This window comes from Saimiri boliviensis, chromosome 4 (genome assembly GCF_048565385.1).
Source record: "Saimiri boliviensis isolate mSaiBol1 chromosome 4, mSaiBol1.pri, whole genome shotgun sequence".
NCBI lineage: Eukaryota > Metazoa > Chordata > Mammalia > Primates > Cebidae > Saimiri > Saimiri boliviensis.
The window spans coordinates 94,990,707-95,011,512 of NC_133452.1; positions in this window are offsets into that span (position 1 = coordinate 94,990,707).

The following is a 20,806-nucleotide window of genomic DNA, read 5'->3' on the forward strand; positions in this document are numbered from 1 at the left end:
TTACCTATAAGATATACTTGATTTTTGGTGATTAAATGGCAAGGAGAGAGAGTTCTTGCTTTCATAAATCTTGTATTTGTCAAAGGCCTGTCACTGGAAATCCTTCAGGCTAGAAAGCCCACATTTCATGTAAGCCTTACGTTAGAGTATCTTATGTCCTATATGTAGGCATTCAATAATTATAATCCAGGCATTTGTGTATGTAGGCATACAATAATTGTAATCCAGGCATTTGATCCATCTGATGGAAGAGTTAAGGTGTGAAATTCAGATTAAGTTATTGATGATGAGGGCTTCTGGGTTCTTAAAGGATGAAAACCAGATGGCAAGGAGACTCAGTCATCCTTTAGTCTAGTGAAACTCACTCAGTTGCCATGCAAGATATAAAATGGGCACCTGGTGTCCATGCCTATTATACCACTTGGCTTATCCTTTGCCCTAGATCGTTAAATTGTATTCATTACTCATGATCACTAAACATACACAAATGCCACAATTGTGCTCCCAAACTTCACATTCCTGCTGGGTCACTTATGCCATACCTCTCAATGCTCACATTCCCTAATATAGAAGTCACATGGAAAAGATGCAAACAAATAAAATTAGGAGATAATTACAGACCTTGAAAAGTGTTATGGAACACTAATAGCACATCTCCCTTTAAAGGCAGGGAATTAACTTAGGAAGAGTAAGCAGAATGTCCTCTCAGAAAAGGTGACATTTAGATAGAGACTTACCAAAGATGATAAGAAATCTAACATAAGAAAAACTAGGGGGAACATTATTCAATTCAGATAAAACAGCAAGTGAAAAGTATCCAAAGCTGTGGTGAGTTAAGGGGTCCCAGGAATAGAGTAGCTTAGTGTGGCAGGGTTGTTGGGGAGCTAAGACAGTAGATGGAGATGTTGAAACGTTGGCAGGGACCAGATCATGCAAACACACAAACACGATGCTTTAAGTTTATCTTTCAGGTTCTTGTTTATAGCTATTCAGATGGAGGAAAATAAGCTAAAATTATAAAGGACAAAATGATTAAAGTCAAAAAATACAAATTAGGCTAAGCAAAAATTAAGATGTTTAAATGTTTAAATGGAACCAAGCCATGAATAATTACTTTCCTGAGAACTGCTGTCAGTATAACACAAAAATGAGAAGGATTAGTGAATCCTATGAGACACTTTATGAAGAAAAATATACAGACACATGTTAAGGTGCTAACAATTCAATTACGAATAAGTATAATAAGATGATGTTGATTTTCTATTAATTTTTTTTTTTTTTTTTTTGAGACGGAGTTTCGCTCTTGTTACCCAGGCTGGAGTGCAATGGCGCGATCTCGGCTCACCACAACTTCCACCTCCTGGGTTCAAGCAATTCTCCTGCCTCAGCCTCCTGAGTAGCTGGGATTACAGGCACACGCCACCACGCCCAGCTAATTTTTTGTATTTTTAGTAGAGACGGGGTTTCACCATGTTGACCAGGATGGTCTCAATCTCTTGACCTCGTGATCCACCCGTCTCGGCCTCCCAAAGTGCTGAGATTACAGGAGTCAGCCACCGTGCCCAGCCCCTCAAATTTTTTAAATTATATTTTGGGCTGTGGGGTACATGTGCACATCCTGCATCCTGCAGGATTGTTGCATAGGTACATACATGCCATGGTGTTGTGTTGCCTCCATCCTCCCCCTAACCTCGCCTACATCAGGCATTTCTCCCGGTGTTATCCGTCCCAATCACCTAACCTGCCACTGTCCCTCCCCTACCCTCTCCTCCACCCCACAACCTAGCCCAGTGAGTGTTGTTCCTGTCCCTGGGTCCAAGTGTTTCCATTGTTCATCACCCACCTAAGAGTGAAAACATGCGGTGTTTGGTTTTCTGTTCTTGTGTCAGTTGCTGAGAATGATGGTTTCTAGATTTATCCACGTCTCTACAAAGGACACAAACTCATCGTTTTTTATGGCTGCACAGTATTCTATGGTGTATATGTGCCACATTTCCTTTGTCCAGTCTATCATTGATGGGCATTTGGGTTGGTTCCTGGTCTTTGCTATTATAAATAGTGCCACAAGAAACATACGTGTGCATGTGTCTATAATTGAACAATTTATAATCCTTTGAGTATACACCCAGTAATGACATTGCTGGGTCAAATGGAATTTCTATTTCTAGATCCTTGAGGTATCGCCACACTGTCTTCCATAATGTTTGAACTAATTGACACTACCACCAACAGTGTAAAAGTGTTCCTTTTTCTCCACATCCTCTCTAATATCTGTTGTCTCCAGATTTTTTAACGATCGCCATTCTAATTGGCATGAGATGGTATCTCAATGTGGTTTTGATTTGCACTTCTCTAATGACAGTGATGATGAGCATTTTTTCATATGTTTGTTGGTGTTATATATGTCTTCTTTTGAAAAGTGTCTGTACATATCCTTTGTCCACTTTTGAATGAGTTTTTTTCTTGTAAATCGGCTTTAGTTCTTTGTAGATTCTGGATATTAGCCCTTTGTCAGATGGGTAGCTTGCATAAATTTTTGCCCACTCTGTTGACTGCCAGTTCACTCTAATGATTGTTTCTTTTGCTGTGCAGAAACTGTTAAGTTTAATTAGATCCCCTTTGTCTATTTTAACTTTTGTTGCCATTGCTTTTGGTGTTTTAGTAATGAAGTCCTTGCCTGTGCTTATGTCCTGAATGGTTTTGCCTAGGTTTTCTTCTAGGTTTTTTATGGTGTTAGTTCTTATGTTTAAATCTTTAATCCATCTGGAGTTAATTTTTTATAAGGTGTAAGGAAGCCATCCAGTTTCCATTTATTAATATTTTTTCTAGAATTAGGAAAAATTACATAAATTTTAAGTAATTGTGTTTTCAAACTTAGTAGTAGTATAGAGTAGTCTACTAAATGTGGTTTCTGGACATTTTCATTTTTCATGGGAAGTTTCCTGAGGCCTCCCAATCATACTTCCTGTATAGCCTGTGGAACTGTGAGTCAATTAAACCTCTTGTCTTGATGCATTACCCCGGCTCAGGTAGTTCTTTAGAGGAGTGTAAGAGTAGATTTATTAAGTTATGGAGCATTTTAAAAAGAAGTACCTAATTGTCTTTTTTGCACTTTGAAATTTTAGTTCTTGTTTAGATTTTAGTTTAAAATAGAGTCCACAGGTAGAAAATGGGCTTCCCTTTGAAAACCAGCTATCCATCTTGAACATATTTCTGCCAGACTATCAAAACAAAAAGAAACCTAGAATAAAATACAGAAAGCATTTGCTGGAAGAGAAACCATAAAAAATGTGTCTGTCACCTAAAATCTGTCACAGAAAGTTTGTGAGACAATTGCAAGATGGTTTAATATGAAAATTGTGGTGGCAACACTTGGGACATGAATTAAACCGAAGAGAAAGATTCCCAAATAGTAAGACTGAGAAAATGTTTTAGTTTGGGTCCTTCATTGGAGACTAGGAAGATAAATACTGAATTATAATTGTGAACCCCATTATTATTTTGTGTGAAGAACTTTAGTTTTATAAAATCTCAGATAGCACTTGAATGATCAACTCATTAGATTTCTGCTTGTAGATCAATCACTTTCTAAATTATCTGTGACCAATCCTTTAGCAGTCACATGCTCTTCTGGGCTCACACTCCTTGCAATCAGTTAGCTGGTGGTCAGGGAATGAAGATTAATTTTAATATTTGCCTTAGGCAAACAATTCAGAAGGCAGATCTCCTGTTAAAATGTTATGTATCCCTAAACCAATTATGAAATATAAATGATTTCTGGATTATTTCAAGCCAAAAATTTGTTAGGAGACCTTGATTTGCTACAGGATCTTTTTATCTAAAAATAATTTCTCAGAAGAAATTTATCTCCTCTTTTTCTTATTTTGTAGAACTACTGTATCTTTGACACACAATTGAAGCATTTATAATTAGAAAATGTGCAGGGTTTTTTAGTCCCCTCAAATATACTCAGTGACTACATTTCTGCTGACTTTTCCCAGCTCTGTGTAAATTCTGTGTTGTTGTTCGTTTTTTGGGTACATGTGTGCTAAGCCAGACTGGACAGACTGAGGATATCTGGGGCACAAGTGTCTATATTCTGTAGTATAAGAAAACTTGGAAGTTGTTGAACCCAGAAAAAATACTGCATTGGTTTATTTATACAAAGAGATCATATGAAAGGCAAAAATTAAAATTAAGTATCTCTAAATATTCCAAATAAAAACATATTTTCCAAACTGAAAGTCTAGTAGACCCAGCTCAATTAATGAACTTAAAGTTACCTTTCAGCAATGTAAAACTGTCTAATATTATTTGTTGTTACAATTCCAAAGTGAAGATGATTACCATTTCAGGTCATTCTAATAATTTTGAATATTGTCTTCAAATAATTTCAATGTAAAAATGTTGAGCAAATGCCTGCTGACAATGATTAAGTTATTGAGCATTTTTAAAAGAGGTATCTAATTGTCTTTTTTTCACTTTAAAATTTTAGTTCTTGTTTAGATTTGAGTTTAAATTTAACATTTATTGAAGGCAATATGATTGTCTCAAAAAAAAAAAAAAAACCACTAAGGCTATTTAATCAACCAATTTACCATATTACTGTTTAGTTCAATGGAACAAATAATTTTTTTAGGAAGTCTGTTGGATAAGAATAGCATTACAAAAAGAGTATAGATCCTCTATTAGGCATAGAGAGAATGCTCACATGTCACATTTTCTTTTTGTAAAATAAAAATGAACATTCTTCAAGATGTAAACCAAAAGAGGAGATTTATATATAAAGCAAATGAAAGCCTTAAATGTGGAATTTTTAGATATATTTGTTAAAGAACAATACAACAATTTAATATAAGGAAATAATTGGAGAATAGGGTCTTACAACAATTTAATATAAGGAAATAATTGGAGAATAGGATCTTATAAAATTAACATATTAAGATTTGCTATGAGATTGTCCCTTTTAATTTTTTATATTTTATTTTTTTGAGACAGACCTTTACCCTGTCACCCAGGCTGGAGTGCAGTGGAGTGATCTTAGCTCACTGCAACCTCCGCCTTCCGAGTTCATGCCCCAGCCACTTGAGTAGCTGGGATTACAGGCATGTACCACCATACCTGGCTAATTTTTTGTATTTTTAGCAGAGATGGTCAATCCATCTTTATTTAGAGATAAAGATGGGTTGACCATCTCTGCTAAAAATACAAAAAAATTTTGCCCAGGCTGGTGTTGAACTCCTGGCCTCAAGGGATCTGCCCACCTCGGCCTCCCAAAGTACTGGGATTACAGGTATGAGCCACCATGCCTGGCCTGTTCTGTTGTTTTTCAATGAAATTGGGAATAGATCAGGATAAGAAGAGTGACACACATGCCAGAAACCATTCATCTAGCTTCCCATATAGGCTGAGGCCAGATACACAGGTCTAACACTGGGGAGAAATGTGGCTTTTTGTTTTCTGTCTGTGTTAATCAGAATAAAACATTTCAACCTGAAATCACACAGGTAAATATCCTGCTACATATTATAGAAGATATCCACACAAAGAATTTAAAATTAAAAAAAAAATTGTGGTCCTGTTAGTAATGTGGGGGGTTTGCAAAGCATTGAAGACACTATAACTTTTCTTCAATATTTCTTGAATATTCAGCAGAATTCCTTCCTTGAGGGCAATGTTTTTGGCTAACATGTCTCTTGTTGCTCAGAAAAATGTCTACCTCGTGTTAGATGCTCAATACATTTGGTTCTTATTAAAAGAAATAAAATAATAGATATACGTTACTTAATATTCTCAATATGCAATGTGAATCCCAAGTCAAAAGCACTTAAATTTTTACTTTGCTACCACTTTCTAATAATTATGATAGTGTAGTAGTGTCTAAGAGATTAGGCTCTAAAATCTGAGAATAATCATGAGTCAGTTCTAGTTTGATTATTTACTAGTGTTATAAAACACAGCAGATTCTTGATCTTACAAAGCCACATTTCTTCTTAGAAAATATAATAGATAAAATAAAATAAAATAATAGATGCTAACTTACAGACTGATTGTGAAGATCCAACAAGCTAAGGGATATTATCATAGCAATATGGCCAACTCGTGTGCAATGAAAAATCATCTATTAAAACAAACAAATGAACGAACAAGCATTATTCAACAGGTTACTCAACAGAAAAACTGTGTATATCATGCTTCCTAGGTTACCTGTTTAAGTCTGCAGTTTACATTCAAAGAATTTTTTTTAGGTCTTAACACATAAGGACATTAGCAAATAGTATGCTGTAAACATATAATGATAGTTAGAATCATCTACAAAACCAAATGCTTTGTTTATTAATGTTTGAGGGAGTATAATCAATAATGATACCAACAATTAAGATATGAAGCCAATCTATTTGATTAATCATGGCTTTATTTCCATACTAGCCTATCATGCCCTGTGTTGCCCAAGCAGACTACGAGACCTCTGAAATTATTTTATAATAACTACATTGAGTTTTTTACTTATTCTACCAGAAGTGAGTGTGAATTATTTCCCTCTCATTATATGATGCCTGAAACAAATAACCTTCCGTAGCTTCCAAAAATAACTATTATTTCCTGTTCATTTTACAAGTCAGTGGGTGCAGGTCTGCAACTATGGTTCTGTTTCAAAATAATAACTGAGTTCAGGTCTGCTCTAGGGTCTTCTTCATCCTGAGGGTTTGGGCTAAAGTAGCAGCACTTTTGTGTGAAAGATCCATTCTTTTGTCAGAGGGAAAAGATTGAAAGAGTTAGAATGTAAACTGCAGATTTCCCTTAAATATTCATTTCATACCTGGCCATGAACAAAATACATGATATGGCCAAGCACAAAGTCAGAGGCAGGGACCTATATTCTTCCCATACATGTTACATGATTATAGGCAGAGATCTATGATTGCTTTTCAATCAGAGGACAGAGTGACAGAACAGTGATACATATGCTTCATGGAAATCAAGATTCAAAATTTTACCTCCTATAAACAAAATCTCAATGAAACATAAATCAAGTGCATATTTCTTCAAAAAAGCAGAAAAAGATTTGGAAACATTTTCTGAATGAAGATTAAAAGTAAGAACTTAACCTCCCATCTATTTTACGTGAAAAGTCTATCTGATGGAAGAATAAATCCATAATCTCCATGATTTCTTGATGGGAAACAGATGAAGACAGCATGAAACACACATGAGGATGAAGCCACAGGACATCACCAATTCGTTTGGCCTTTCTGATACGATTTTTCCTTTATAAATAGAGGGAAGTGGTTTTCAAAAGGAAGATGAAAACCAGTCTAACATAAAACCATATTCAAATTCAATCAAAGAGGCTAATCTCCCAGGAAGGATATTGGATTGAAAAACTAAAAGATGAATTAAACGACGTCCGAAACTGAGAACCAACCCTGAGATTTGGCAATCAATGAATCACTGACCACCTGATCAGAGCCTGTCTTTGTAACACATCATGATCTAAAAGCAATTTGATAGCAGTCAATCATATTTATGATCTTGCTAAAGTGATGAATGGTGAGTGAGGACAAGACAGTTGAAATTTTTCTATTATATTGCTTTGGGCAATAAAATGTACGGAATCCAAGGAGGCAAGCATGAGTTGAAAACACAGGAAACAGGGTCAGCCTCTGATAGAGAACATATCTAATATAAAAGACTTGTTAAGTTAGAAAGACCTGAGAAAGTTACTTAATCTTATTTAGCCATAATATCCACAACTCAATTTACTAGTATCTGCTCCATGGAGAGGTCATGAGATTTAATAGCATATCCAACATATATTCCTGTTTTGTTTGTTTTTGCTGTCATGATGATGATAATACTTTATATTTCAGTCTATTTTGAGCAATGACATAATGATACATGAGTAAATTTCTCTTGGATTAAGCCACAGCGACTTGAGGACTGTTGGTTTTCACAATATAGATGCAGTATATGCTGCTTATAAAACTTGCCTCTCTAAACTATAGCAAGAAAAAAAGGAAACATCTAGAATCAGTGCCTAGTGGAGGCTGGCACAACAGCGAGCCTTCCCAACTGAGCAGAGTGGAGGAATGGCTCCTCACGTGTGCGCACTTGTGTATGTGTGTCTGCATGTGCATGCCTGGTGTGCATATATATGCGTGTTTATGATACGATTAGGTGGACTGCACATGAATGGATAGATAGCAGGAGACCAAAAGTGTGACATGCCATGACTTTTAGCTTTCTCCATTCATTTTCTAGGGTAAGTTCTAGAAAGAGGGAGAGGATGGTGTGTCCATCTGTATGTTATACTAAAAAATATTAGAAAAACCGCAATTCAGCTCTTCTAGTATTCCCATAATTTTTTTCTTTTTATAGAAAGCTGCATTCCTTAAATTACCAACTTTCATGGAATTTAGTGCAGTAGACTTCTTACATAGCATATTTTTGATTTCACCTGTTAGGGATTGCCCATGTTTACAGGATAATATTCAGTCAACCAAATTGACTCTGGAAAGTCAGGACAATGGCATGCAAGAAGGCAGTTGGTGACTAAAAATGGAATACATTCTATGCAATTCACTGACCCTGAATAAAGCACACAAAGTTGTTTGCTGAGATCATACACCTGCTAAAAGGTGTTCTCAGAATCAGTAATATGGCTAAAGATTTCAGCATTCATGTATCACCAAAGTGGCACATGTTGAATGGGATATGATTTGTTCAGGGGCTATCTGTAGGAAATTTTGTCTACAGATAATCAACTTAAACAGAGAGAAAATTTGTGCTTTGTTGCTGGCTGATCTAAAAATGAGTGATAGTTAGTAGATCCAAAGCAAAACTCTACTTAATTTGGGGGGTAGAGGGAGGAGAAAGCACAAACAGAATGAAATAGTACTGTGATTGCTCCCTCAGTGTGAAAATGTTAAATTCTGTCTCTCCAAACACTAGCTCCACCCTAAATTCGAGCCCAACGGGAAGAACTAGGAATATAGTAACATAATTGTGAGTTCTATATAGCATATGCCTTTATCATTAATATTTGCTGATTAATAAAATCTTCTAACTGGGATTTAGTAGTTTATTGTTTCTTATATTGATGTGTGTCTTTGGGAGCAATTTTTATTCAGATTCTATGGAATAGATAACATTTTGCTTAATAAGAATAATTGATATGCTAAAACTTGTTTCTATAATTTGTAATGTTTTGTGGGATTTATCAAACAATTTTTGCTAAAAATTTTAGAAACAAATAAAATTTAAGTCAACAGATGTGGTCAATTAAAAAGCCACAGGATAGTCACTTGGGAGGACTGCTACTTGGGACACCAACATTACTGATAAGGATTTACTTGGAGAAAGAATTTTAGTGCAAGAGCACAATGAGCCTCATAGCTGAATCCAAGAATTTTTAATCCCAAAGTCCAAGCAAGGATGGGCCCAAGCTGACTTCGTGCTTCCACTTCCTGATCCAGGGATTAGAGACACCAGTGAGAGAGTGGACAAGAGAGAGCAGAAAGATGGAGCTAAGCCACATGTGCCCAGCTATTTCTTCCAAAGTTACCAGTCAAGTGATTATCTTCATCTCCCCAAGGATGAAATAAATAGTGCATTGGAGAGAGACTTGGAGTGATACTCCTAAAGCTCCCTTCACAGGAAAGAAAAACATCAGGAATGAGAAAGAAGTAGTCCCAACTCATATTATACAGCATTTATTCATACCTCTCAATTGAGTGTTAGCTTGTAAGTTAAATAATGAGCTTCAGGATCAACTTTATTCAGTAATTTTCATAGGAGAGCTGTTCATAGGAAGAGAAAGTTTAGCATAGCATAGTAGCAATAGTTGATGGCAAGAGGAACTGAGACAGAGCAAGAAGGCCTTTCCTACTTTGTATTTAACCACACACACACACACACACACACACACACACACACACACACACACACACAGAGACACACTCTCTCTCTCTCTCTCTCACTCTCTCTCTCTAACGAAAAGTGGTTGTGTATGGGAGGTGGAGAAAAATAAAAATGATGAAGACTTTGTCACTACCTCACTTTAGGTAACTGCAGAAATTCCCAGGGGACTCAGGCAGTTTATGTCAGAAATAGTTTACCAGACTATGAAGAGCTGATCCAGGAGTTCAGGAAAGGTCTAAAATCAGGTCACCAAATTTTGTTTGAGCAGAGAAACTTGGAAGCTGAAGTTACCTTAAGAGGGATATTTGGAGTGCGCTATTAGGGAAAGGCATATTTTAAAGATGACATACAGCTATTCTTGGATTTTAAATGAGCACTTCAGAACCATCCTTTGACATTTGCATAGATTATTTGTTTCAGTAGCTGCTTTATACCTTTAAAGATTGATTGTCTATCTGAAAAGACCCAATGACAACAACTAGCATTTATTTATTGTGATATGCATTTATTTATTTACTGATAAATAAATAAATTATTGAGCTAGTGTTGACTCTTTAAGGTAATTTTCCAACTATTTGAATTAACTTTATTTTTAAAGCTGGCAGAAGGTAGCAAGATATAAAAAAAGAAAAGACACTGCAGTGAGAGTCAGGGAATCAGATACTAGTTACTCCACCAACCACCCGAGAGATTTCCGCCACTTTAGGTACAGTACAGAATTAAAATGGAAAGAAGTCTTGGAGAAAACTATTTACATAGTATCATCTTACTATTTACATAGTATCATCATCTTCTCTGACACTTTAGGAGAAATTCTGTGTTTTCCCAAGGAACGGCAGTGAGTCGGTGGCAGAGCTAGGGTTAGATTCCAGATATTCTTGCCCCTAGTTTAGTTATTTTCCTCTAAATAATCTCTATGATGTCTTGTACCTGTGGAATTCTGTATTTGTAGTGACTTCCTCTTTGGCACTTTTTAATTCCTAAAGTGTGGTTAGGGTGTTTATTCTTAGTCCTCCCACAACTTCACTGTACAGATGTAGAAGGAGAGCTGAGAATATAGGAATTACTTACCTTGTGCTGGGAGGTAGATGTTGACCATTCTGAAAACAAAGATACAAAGTTCAAATTTCTCTTAGAATAATTTACAAGAGCTAAACTTCAGTGTAACTCTATATTCATATACCTAGTACCCTACCACTATCCTTCCTGTCAACATAGAACAAAGAAGTTAGGTAACCCTCTCTGAGAGGTGCTGGCATGGCTCTGTTTCAATGAGAAAAGAGACTTCAACAGATAAAGTTTCATAAATGTTTTGATTCCCAATGACTACTGTTCGATAAATTAATATGAATGAATACGTAGTAAACTATTCTTCAGTATAATTCTAGAGTCCCTCCAATCCTGTGGTTATTATTTATACTTTACCATTCATTTTCAAAATTTGGACAGCTCCCATGTGGGTTTATTCATATTATAAAGAACTGCCAAATAGTACCACTACATTCCTGTATAGGAGGAACTGGACGTTTATGCCACCCTTCCTCCCTATGGAGTGTTTATGACCACTGGCGATCCTGTGCCCTAAATAAGTTATCCTGGCCAGGCACAGTGGCTCACACTTGTAATCCCCGCACTTTGGGAGGCCGAGGTGGGTAGATCATGAGGTCAGGAGATGGAGACCACTCTGGCTAACACGGTGAAACCTTGTCTCTACTAAAAATAAAAATAATAATTCAAAAAAATAGCCAGGCATGGTAGCACGCACCTGTAGTCCCAGCTACTCAGGAGGCTGAGAAGGCTGAGGCAGGAGAATTGCTTGAACCCGAGAGGTGGAAGTTGCAGTGAGCCGAGATTGCTCCACCACACTCCAGCCTGGAAGACAGAGCAAGACTCAGACAAAAAAAAAAAAAAAAAAAAAAAAAAAAAAAAAAAAAAAAAAAAAAAAAAAAAAAAAAAGTTAGCCCTGAATTAACTCTTATTTCCCTGCTAGTTCATTGGTTCCAGTGAACACACATCAGTACTTAGGCATATATTGTTCAGTAAAAATGGCTAAGTCCTGGAAAGATCATTTTACTTTAACTCTTGGGTGTACCACATGAGATATGGGTTAGAAGCTGCCCAGACATCAACATGTGCTATTGCACAATTCCATTATCCTTATTTTGTTTTCTCATGCACAGCAAGAAGCAGCAGATGCTAGAAGTGGCCATCCACTCCTCACCTGGGCAAGATTGCCCTGCCTATTCTAATATTACACACAGGCTCCACAGTTACCCCTGGCAAATAACTTCTTAAGACAGGAGGTTGAATTATCCAGTGAGTTTTCCTGCCTCCCCTGTGGGGTCAGGGTTCCCCTTTTAGTTCAGCTCTCCTTGTTATTTTCGTAACACTTAGCAAAAGATAACAGATTAAGCCAAGTGCAGAGATAATGAAATATAAATTAGTAGGCTTCCTAGCCTTTATCCTCAGCCCTGTCAGAGCATATTATCTGATAGATTGAGTTCAGAGCAAGTCAGTTAAATTTTCCCTTATCAGAAACTGAGTGTGAAGTGTGGTAATGTTGCTAAGTGCAGAACAAAAATCTCTCTCTTTTGCATCCCTTGACTGCTCCAGGCAACATTCTTGGAAACCTCTGAGTAGGAAGGAAGAGAAGACCCTGAGATATATACAGTGTGACAAGCCAGGAGGCTATGCTTCTCTGGTAACCATTCTATGAGCGGCAGTCGCCTGTGGCTGTGACATTACCACACTTTGCTCAGCTTCAGAAAGGGAAATTTAACTGACGACTGCTATGAACTGAAGCCACAGCCTAAACCAGATAATACACCCTGACAATACTGTCAGGCAAAAAAGGCTGTGTTTCCATTGATTTCATTGCATTAGAGACATATTACCCTGAGCAGTGCGTGTTCAAGGGTATATTGTGCACACTGTGGGAATATCAAAGGGGATGCACATTGATTCAGGCAGAAGCAGGCCTCCAAGAGAAGAATCTCTGGAGTGGCCTGCCTGAAACATGCAGCATTTGGTACAGTGGAGAAGACGATGCAATTGATGGTAATTATAACTTGGTTCTCCATCTGTATCAACGGTTACCTGCTGGGTTTATTTGAGAGAGAAAACCAAATTCAAATGTATGAAGAGCAACACTGAATCTCTGTTTTATTGCAGAAATGTTGTAGAGGTACTATAAAATATGGAGGAAATCAGGAACGTAAAAACAATGTTTGAATCATCTCAAAGTTTACTAATTACTTCACTTGATTCCATTTGTAGATAAGAAGCTCTCTAGAAGTTTCTTCCTTATTGTTTTAACTATCACATATAGCCTTTACCACAAAACAATGTTGGCTTATGTCCTTACAAATAAGTTAACATTCCTATTTCAAACAATTAATTTGGCAAAACATTAAAATTCACACACTAATGTAAAGACAAAAAGAATCAGAGAAAAATATTTTATAATTTATATTTTTAAAAATCATAAAGATACCTCATAATTTTTAATACATCTTTAATATTGTTTGTACATGCCCTACATGGATCAGGAGGTCAAAGAAAGCAAAAATGTAGCAGGAAAGAAGTATGTCTTTACTTCTTATAAAATAAAAAAGAAGAAATTCTAAAAATATCCTGAGACTTAGGCTGGAAAAATCAATTCATTAATACTTTAAAAAAAGGTATTAAGTAATCTCTATTCAGGATTCCTAGAATGTTTTTCTTAAATCTTTTGACTTTAAAGTCATCCAAAGTACTGATCTCAAGATGATTCACCTCTCCCATCACTCTGTTCATAATTCTTCCCATTTTTAAAACCTTTCTGTTTTGTACATCATTTGAGTTTTAGACTTTTGTAGCTCATTTGTTTTAACCATGGCCTATTGACATATGGGTGGTTATCAACATCAAAATCTTAGTCATTTTCTCTGTAATTGGGTTTATGGACTCTTTCAACTTAAATCATCTATACAGTAAGTTAACAATTCACTGTTTTCGCTGAAAAAGCTGTCCACGCCTTTCTGAAGGAAGGATCAACTTATAATCAGGAGGTTGATTTATTGTTCAAAAGCCTCAGCTTTGATGACATCATTTTTATTAGAATAATAAATGAGTAATGTGGAAAATGAGAGCAAGTGGTAAAGGGGAGAACAAAAGATTTGAGCATGCTTAAGTCTTTCATAACTTATTCCCTTACAGTTAAAGAATGACATCACTACTTAGAAACAAGATGACCAACTCCTCCTTTACAAAGGCCAAAATGATCCACTGTATAGGAAGGAAAGCATGGAGGAAAGAGCCCTGGAAAATTCGGGCTCAAACCACTTCTCTTTTTCTCCAGCCCTGCCCTGGATCCCCTCAGCCACATTTCTGCAATCTCTGCAGACTTTTACCCTCAGTACCCATGTGTATGACCAAGTACTTTACTTTCTGAAATTAAAATATCTTACATATAAATAAGCAAATAAAACATATTAAATTATTAGTGTAAAGATAAATTGTTAACTACTATAAAAATATTAAATATTATTAATATCTGCCAGGCATGGTAGCTCACACCTGTAATCCCAGCACTTTGGGAGGCCAAGGTGGACAGATCACGAGGTCAGAGGTTCAAGACCAGTCTGGCCAGAAACCCTGTCTCTACTAAAAATACAAAAAAATTAGCCAAGTATGGTGGTATGTGCCTGTAATCCCAGCTACTCAGGAGGCTGAGGCAGGAGAATCAGGAGAACCCAGGAGGCAGAGGTTGCTGTGAGCCAAGGTCACGTCATTACACTCCAGCCTGGGTGACAGTACAAGATTCCACCTCAAAAACAAATTAATATTAAGATAGCATTAATTTAAAAATTCAATTAGTATAAAAAGTCAAGATTAACATAATGGGGAATTACATCATTTATGACATACTCTTGTGGATTCAGCTTTTTGCATCAGTTTCTATGTTCAATATTAAAGTTATTACCTTTATTTCTTTTCTTACTATTGCCTGACATATTCCCTGTACCCGTTTATTTCTAATTTTTATTGTTCATTTGCTGTCTTTTGTTAATAGTGTACAGTTGAATCTTTTTTGAACACATTGTCTTCTGTTTTAAATATGTTAATTCTTGTTACATTTGAATGTATCTTGCCACCTTTTCTTCTGTGATCTTTGCTTTTGTCCCAGCTTTCTTTTTATGGTCAAATTGACAGACTTTTTTTGTTAAGTGGTGCAGAAACTTGTTGTTATATGCAAACTATAATAGTGACCATTCGATTTTGAGCAAATTCATTAAAGTGCTACCAACATCTAGGTATTATTATCTGTGGCCTCTCCCTCATCCCAAGTGCGCCTAAGGCTTCCATGTCTAGCTCAGACACCTTCCAGGTACAGATATTTGATTTTATTTTCCAGTTTTACTTTTTATTTTGGGTGTGTGTGTTGGCATTGAAGAAAGAGATAGTGCATGTATGTGTCTATAGCCACTTTGGATCAGTAAAGCATATCCTCCAATAACCTTTTCAGAAGTAGTGTGCAAAATGACAAAACTTCTGAATTCATTGATATTTTTAAAAGTCTTTTTATCCTCAAAATTGAATCTAACTTTAAGATTCTATGTTTAAAACTTTTTTCCTGCAGAACTTTCAAAAAAGTTATGCCATTTATTGAGAGTATCTCAGATGCCCATAGGTACATTTTTTGTTAATATCACTGTTATTTGCTTGTAGATTACCTATTTATTCTCTATTGGAGCATTTATAATTTTTCCTCTACATTTTTAGAACTTAAAATTCTTCAAAAATGTACAGTTTCTTGTTACAAATTCTGGTTAAAACAATGGGCCAACTGTCAAATATATTTTTGTGAATCATTCACAGAGTCAACAAGTACACACACACGTGCGCACACACCCACACACCCACCCACCCACACACACACACACATACTGTTTGCCACTATGGATTATAATATTGAATGGTAAATATAGCTCCATCCTGGTTAATTCCACAATTTTCTGGTAATGACACACATTAAACTAGTAATTCAAATATACGTATATTATATTTTGGGCTATAAAGGCAAAACACAATACAGGATGAGTATAAAATGGCCTGGGCAGAACAGAGTGAGGATTAGGAGACAAGTCAGAGAAAGTTTCCCCAAATTAATAATATATAACGCCACCCCCGAAACATGAAAAGATATACAGGTAGGTAGTTAGGTAAGGGGAAGAGAAGATGAGGAGATCTTTATCATTAACTTTACCCAGTAAAAATATAAATGACACAAATAATAAACTAGAAAAAGTTGTAATCCTTAACTAAAAAGTACCATTGATTTAAGCTATAATCTATTATTTAGAATGCCCTTCATATGTTCACATTCCACAACTTGCTTTATCGTAAACTCTTGTCTGTAGGATGAAACCAATAAGGTAGAAAAATGAAGACTTAAGTTTGAACAACTTAATTGCTAACTCATTCCATATCCCACTTGACTCAGTGGTTTGTGCTGTATAAAAAACTTCTTACACCTCAAAGCATCTTTCACTGACTCCCTTATATAGGAGCCTGGAGGGGATATTAGTATCAGAGTTCATCTCCCACTTGTAGATTGACAAATTTAAAGGTTGTGACTTATTTCTCAATAGAAAAACACTTTTTTAAAAAAATGACTAATGAAGAAAAAGGAGAATGAGAATCTGAGATACTCTTCAGACTAAAGGTGGGGGACTCAGTTACATAATTTGACAAGAATGTATTTGATTCTACAATTCAAACATTAGAGTCTGGGAAACAACAGCGGACTCAGAAGCCAATCTGATATAAAATATACTTGTGTTTTTTCCTTCCTGAACTGTGAAGTGGCTACTAGAGTACCATTACATGGTTTTTAGAACTAGAACAATGGAAGGTATAATGAGATAACTCTACGGGAGTGCAATTCCAGGATTCCCCAGGCATATCTGTATTCAAATCAAATTTTATAGTTTAAATGTGATGAGGTGTGTTCTCACTCATAAGTGGGAGTTGAACCATGAAAGCACATGGCCACAGGGAGGGGAACATCACACACCAGGGCTTGTCGGGGGTTGGGGCACAAGGGGAGGCATAGCATTAGGAGAAATAACTAATATAGATGATGGGTTGACAGGTGCAGCAAACCACCATAGCACATGTATACCTATGTAACAAACCTGCATGTGCTGCACATGTATCCCAGAACTTAAAAATAAGTAAATAAATGTGGTGTGGTGGCAACACAGTGCACAGTCCAAGGTCAGAGAGGCAATTATTCCTTTGCTCCATCCCCATGGTTTCTCTCTATAGTCGAATTGAACAGGTCACAAATTGGAGAATGGGCAAATTTGGCTTTCTGCTCCTTTACTGGAATAACTAGAAGAATCACAAGGTAAAATTGATGGCAAAATAATGACAAAAAATCCTGTAATTGGGACAAAATCTCATTGAGACTAATCAAACTGTATCAGCAACTCACAAAGGTAGTGTTTTAGGACATCATATAATTTCTATCTATTAAATAGTCATAATAATTATGTCCCATTGAAAAATAATTTTCCATTCTTATTTTAATAAGGAGAAAAGTGGTAGAAGCAAACCCCTCAATTTGTTCCATCTGTTATATTCATGTGACTGTGTTTCTTTTTTCTTTTTTTCCCTTTTTTCCACAGATCAACAAGATAAATCTAACGCCTTGCTGCAAAAAAAGGATGAAAGGGGCTCCACTGTGAACTGAAGTTTCAGTTAAGATGCCTTATACTGGCTGATGTTCTGAAATTAGCATGAAACAGCACCAGAGGAAACAGAGGGATTCTTCCCTGTTGTACAAAGGACCCTGTGAACTTTCCAAATGCCTGAGATCTCATTACTGACAACATTTTTTGCCCTCCAAGTTTTCACATAGTGACCTTATGGCTTCTATTGGAGCACGGATGCAGATTTCCTCTCCAGTGAAGCGGCATGAACAGAGTGAAAAACATAGTCTTTAAGAAGGCAAGCTGTGCACCACTGACATAATTAGGAAAGCTGCTTAGGAGGAGAGCGGTGGACATCTAATGGGCTAGCAAGGATAAGGTGGAAAATAAGAGCGTGGTAATGTAGTGAAAGCACTGCTTGAGTTTTTCTTTAGGTAGGCTGAAAAACAATATATTAAGCCTGCTGAAACCCTTTCGGAGTTTGGGGATTAAAAGCTCTAAGGAAGCTTACACCACTACAGAAAGGAAAGAGAGAGGAGTGTTCTGCCTTCAGTAGCTGTTTCTGATTACTACTCTTTTGACCCAAATTCACTTAGAAAAACAGCATTAATGTCAGTGGGAGAGAGTCCTAGAAAATGTTGTTAATTATTTCAGTATAGAACATGGGATTTCAAGCAGGCTATGTGATATATTTTCATTAAAGTTCAAGAAAAATTTTAAAAATAAACATCTGATTTTAAGAGTAAACATCACAAGATCAAGGACTCTATTAGTCATTGTATTTTAAAGCCCTTATAAGAATTCATGAATCCTGTAGTAGCTGTCAGTTTGGACACATTGCCACACTTTCTTCCTCTATTTAAAGACAGTAATTGTCCCTATTTCAAAGAAATTTTCTGTAAGAATTAACCAATATAACACATGTAAAATACTTTAATGAGTACTGTACTACATCAATGTTAGCTATTTTTTGTTGTTATAAATGATAAAAACCTAAATTGAGGCCAAGGTAGTGGCAACAGAGGGAAACATGACATTTGAAAAATATTTAGACAGTAAAATTAGAAAATTCTGGAGACTCACTGGATACTTCTATAACAAAGAAGGAGGAATCAAGGATAATTCTTAGAATTTATCATAGACAGCAATTGAAACTGAGAGTACCAAAAGAGGATAAAGGTTGACTGGGGAAGATGCTGAAGACAAGTTAGGTGATCCTGAGATCCTCATGAATTTTTTCAGGACAGGATAACCAACTGCCTGCTCTTAGAATACAAAGAGTTTTTAAGGGGGGAAAAATGGTACCAGAAGCCTTCAAATAATCTGGTTGGGTTTAGTGATATGGAAACAAAATATTAGAGAAGGTCAAAGAGAATGATTTAATGGTGTCAAATACCACAAAAAGAGGGAGGAAAACAATTTCAGCAAGAAGGAGCAATGTGAATAGAAGCCTGAAAGACAGAATGAGTTTCTGTGGCTAATACTAGAAAAAGATAAAAGAAAAAATGTAAAATGAAAGTAAAGATCAAAGCGTAGCTATAATGAAGGGCCTGATCTTTGCTTGAGGACAATAGGGGGCCATTGAATATCTACAGATAGCAGTGTGATATAATCATTTTAAAAAGACACTTTTTAAAATATGGGCAATAGATTAGAGTGTAACAAGCTTGGAATCATAATGACATTTAGGAGGCTATAATAAGAATCCAGGGTAGGAAATAATAGTAGCCAGACAAGTTTGTGGCCCTGGCATAGTTAAGCAGAAAGACCCAAGACATCTTTTAGAAGACTGAGGATATAGAGGAGATAAAGATGAAACCCCAGTTTGGGACCAAGCATCTGGGTAGAAGAAAATAGTGAACACAAGAGGAGAGATAGGTTTGTTGCAGAAGAAAAAAGTTCCATTTTAGATGGGATGAAAATTTTCATTTCAATTAAACATCTGATTGGAGATGTTGGCATATGTGTATACAGATGCTCCTTAAATTATGCGGGGTTACATGCTCATAAACCCATTATGTGGGGTTACATCCTCATAAACCCATTGCAAGTTGAAAACTTTTTTATTTTATTTTTCATTTTATATTTTCAAGACAAGAGTCTCATTCTGTTGCTCAGGCTTGAGTGCAGTGAGGTGATCTTGGCTCACTGCAACCTCCACCTCCCAGGTTCAAGTGATTCTCCTGTTTCAGCTTCCCTAGTAGCCAGAATTACAGGCGCCCACCACAATGCCCAGCTAATTTTTGTATTTTAGTAGAGACAGGGTTTCACCATGTTGTCCAGGCTGGTATCAAACTCCTGACCTCAAGCAATCTACTTGCCTCAGCCTTCTAAAAGTGCTGGGATTACAGGAATCAACCACTGTGCCTGGTCAGAAAACTTTAGGCTTTTACAATATTTTCCATTTATCACTGGTTTATCTGGATCAACTCCATTGAAGGTTGAGGAACATACTCATTGTTTATTGTTTTCATACCATCATAAAGTTGAAAAATGTTGAGTTGACCCATGATAAGTGGAGACTCTCTACAGATTTTGGTTTCAGGACAGAGAACTGTATTGGCAATATAAATATGGAAACCATTTGTTGATGTATTACATTTGGAGTCACAGGAGAAGGTGACAAATTATGGAGCATGGTAAAGAAAATAAAGTGACCCAGGAAAGAACTTGAGTAGTGATAGTATCAGGAACAGGAGAGAAAGAGTCTGAAAAAATAGCTGCAAAGGAATTACTATTAATAAAGGAGGAAGACCTTCATAGGTCATATCACAGTAACATTGACAAAGAAACATTTCTGGAAGAAAGTAGCTCGATAATTAACAGGATAAAATAATTTTAAAAGTCAAGCAAGTTGAGTACAAGAAGCATTTACTGGCTCTAGAAACAAAGTCATCGGTGACCTTGAGAATAGAGAACTAGTGAGGTGGTAGGATTGTTTTAGATAGTGACCCCTCTTTAATGAGATATCCACACCTAGGAAGAAGCACAATTCTGACTGGATTTTAAAAGATGAAAAATAAAGAGACCTAAAAGAATGAGAGTATAAGATTATAGGGTACCAAGGAAAAAAAAAAAAAAAAAGCAGTGTGATAAAATCTTCTAAGTCACTTTACAAAAATTATGGGAAGTAAATTATTATATTCTTATGTTGTCCTTGTAGATACTTGTTTTATGAACATGAATGT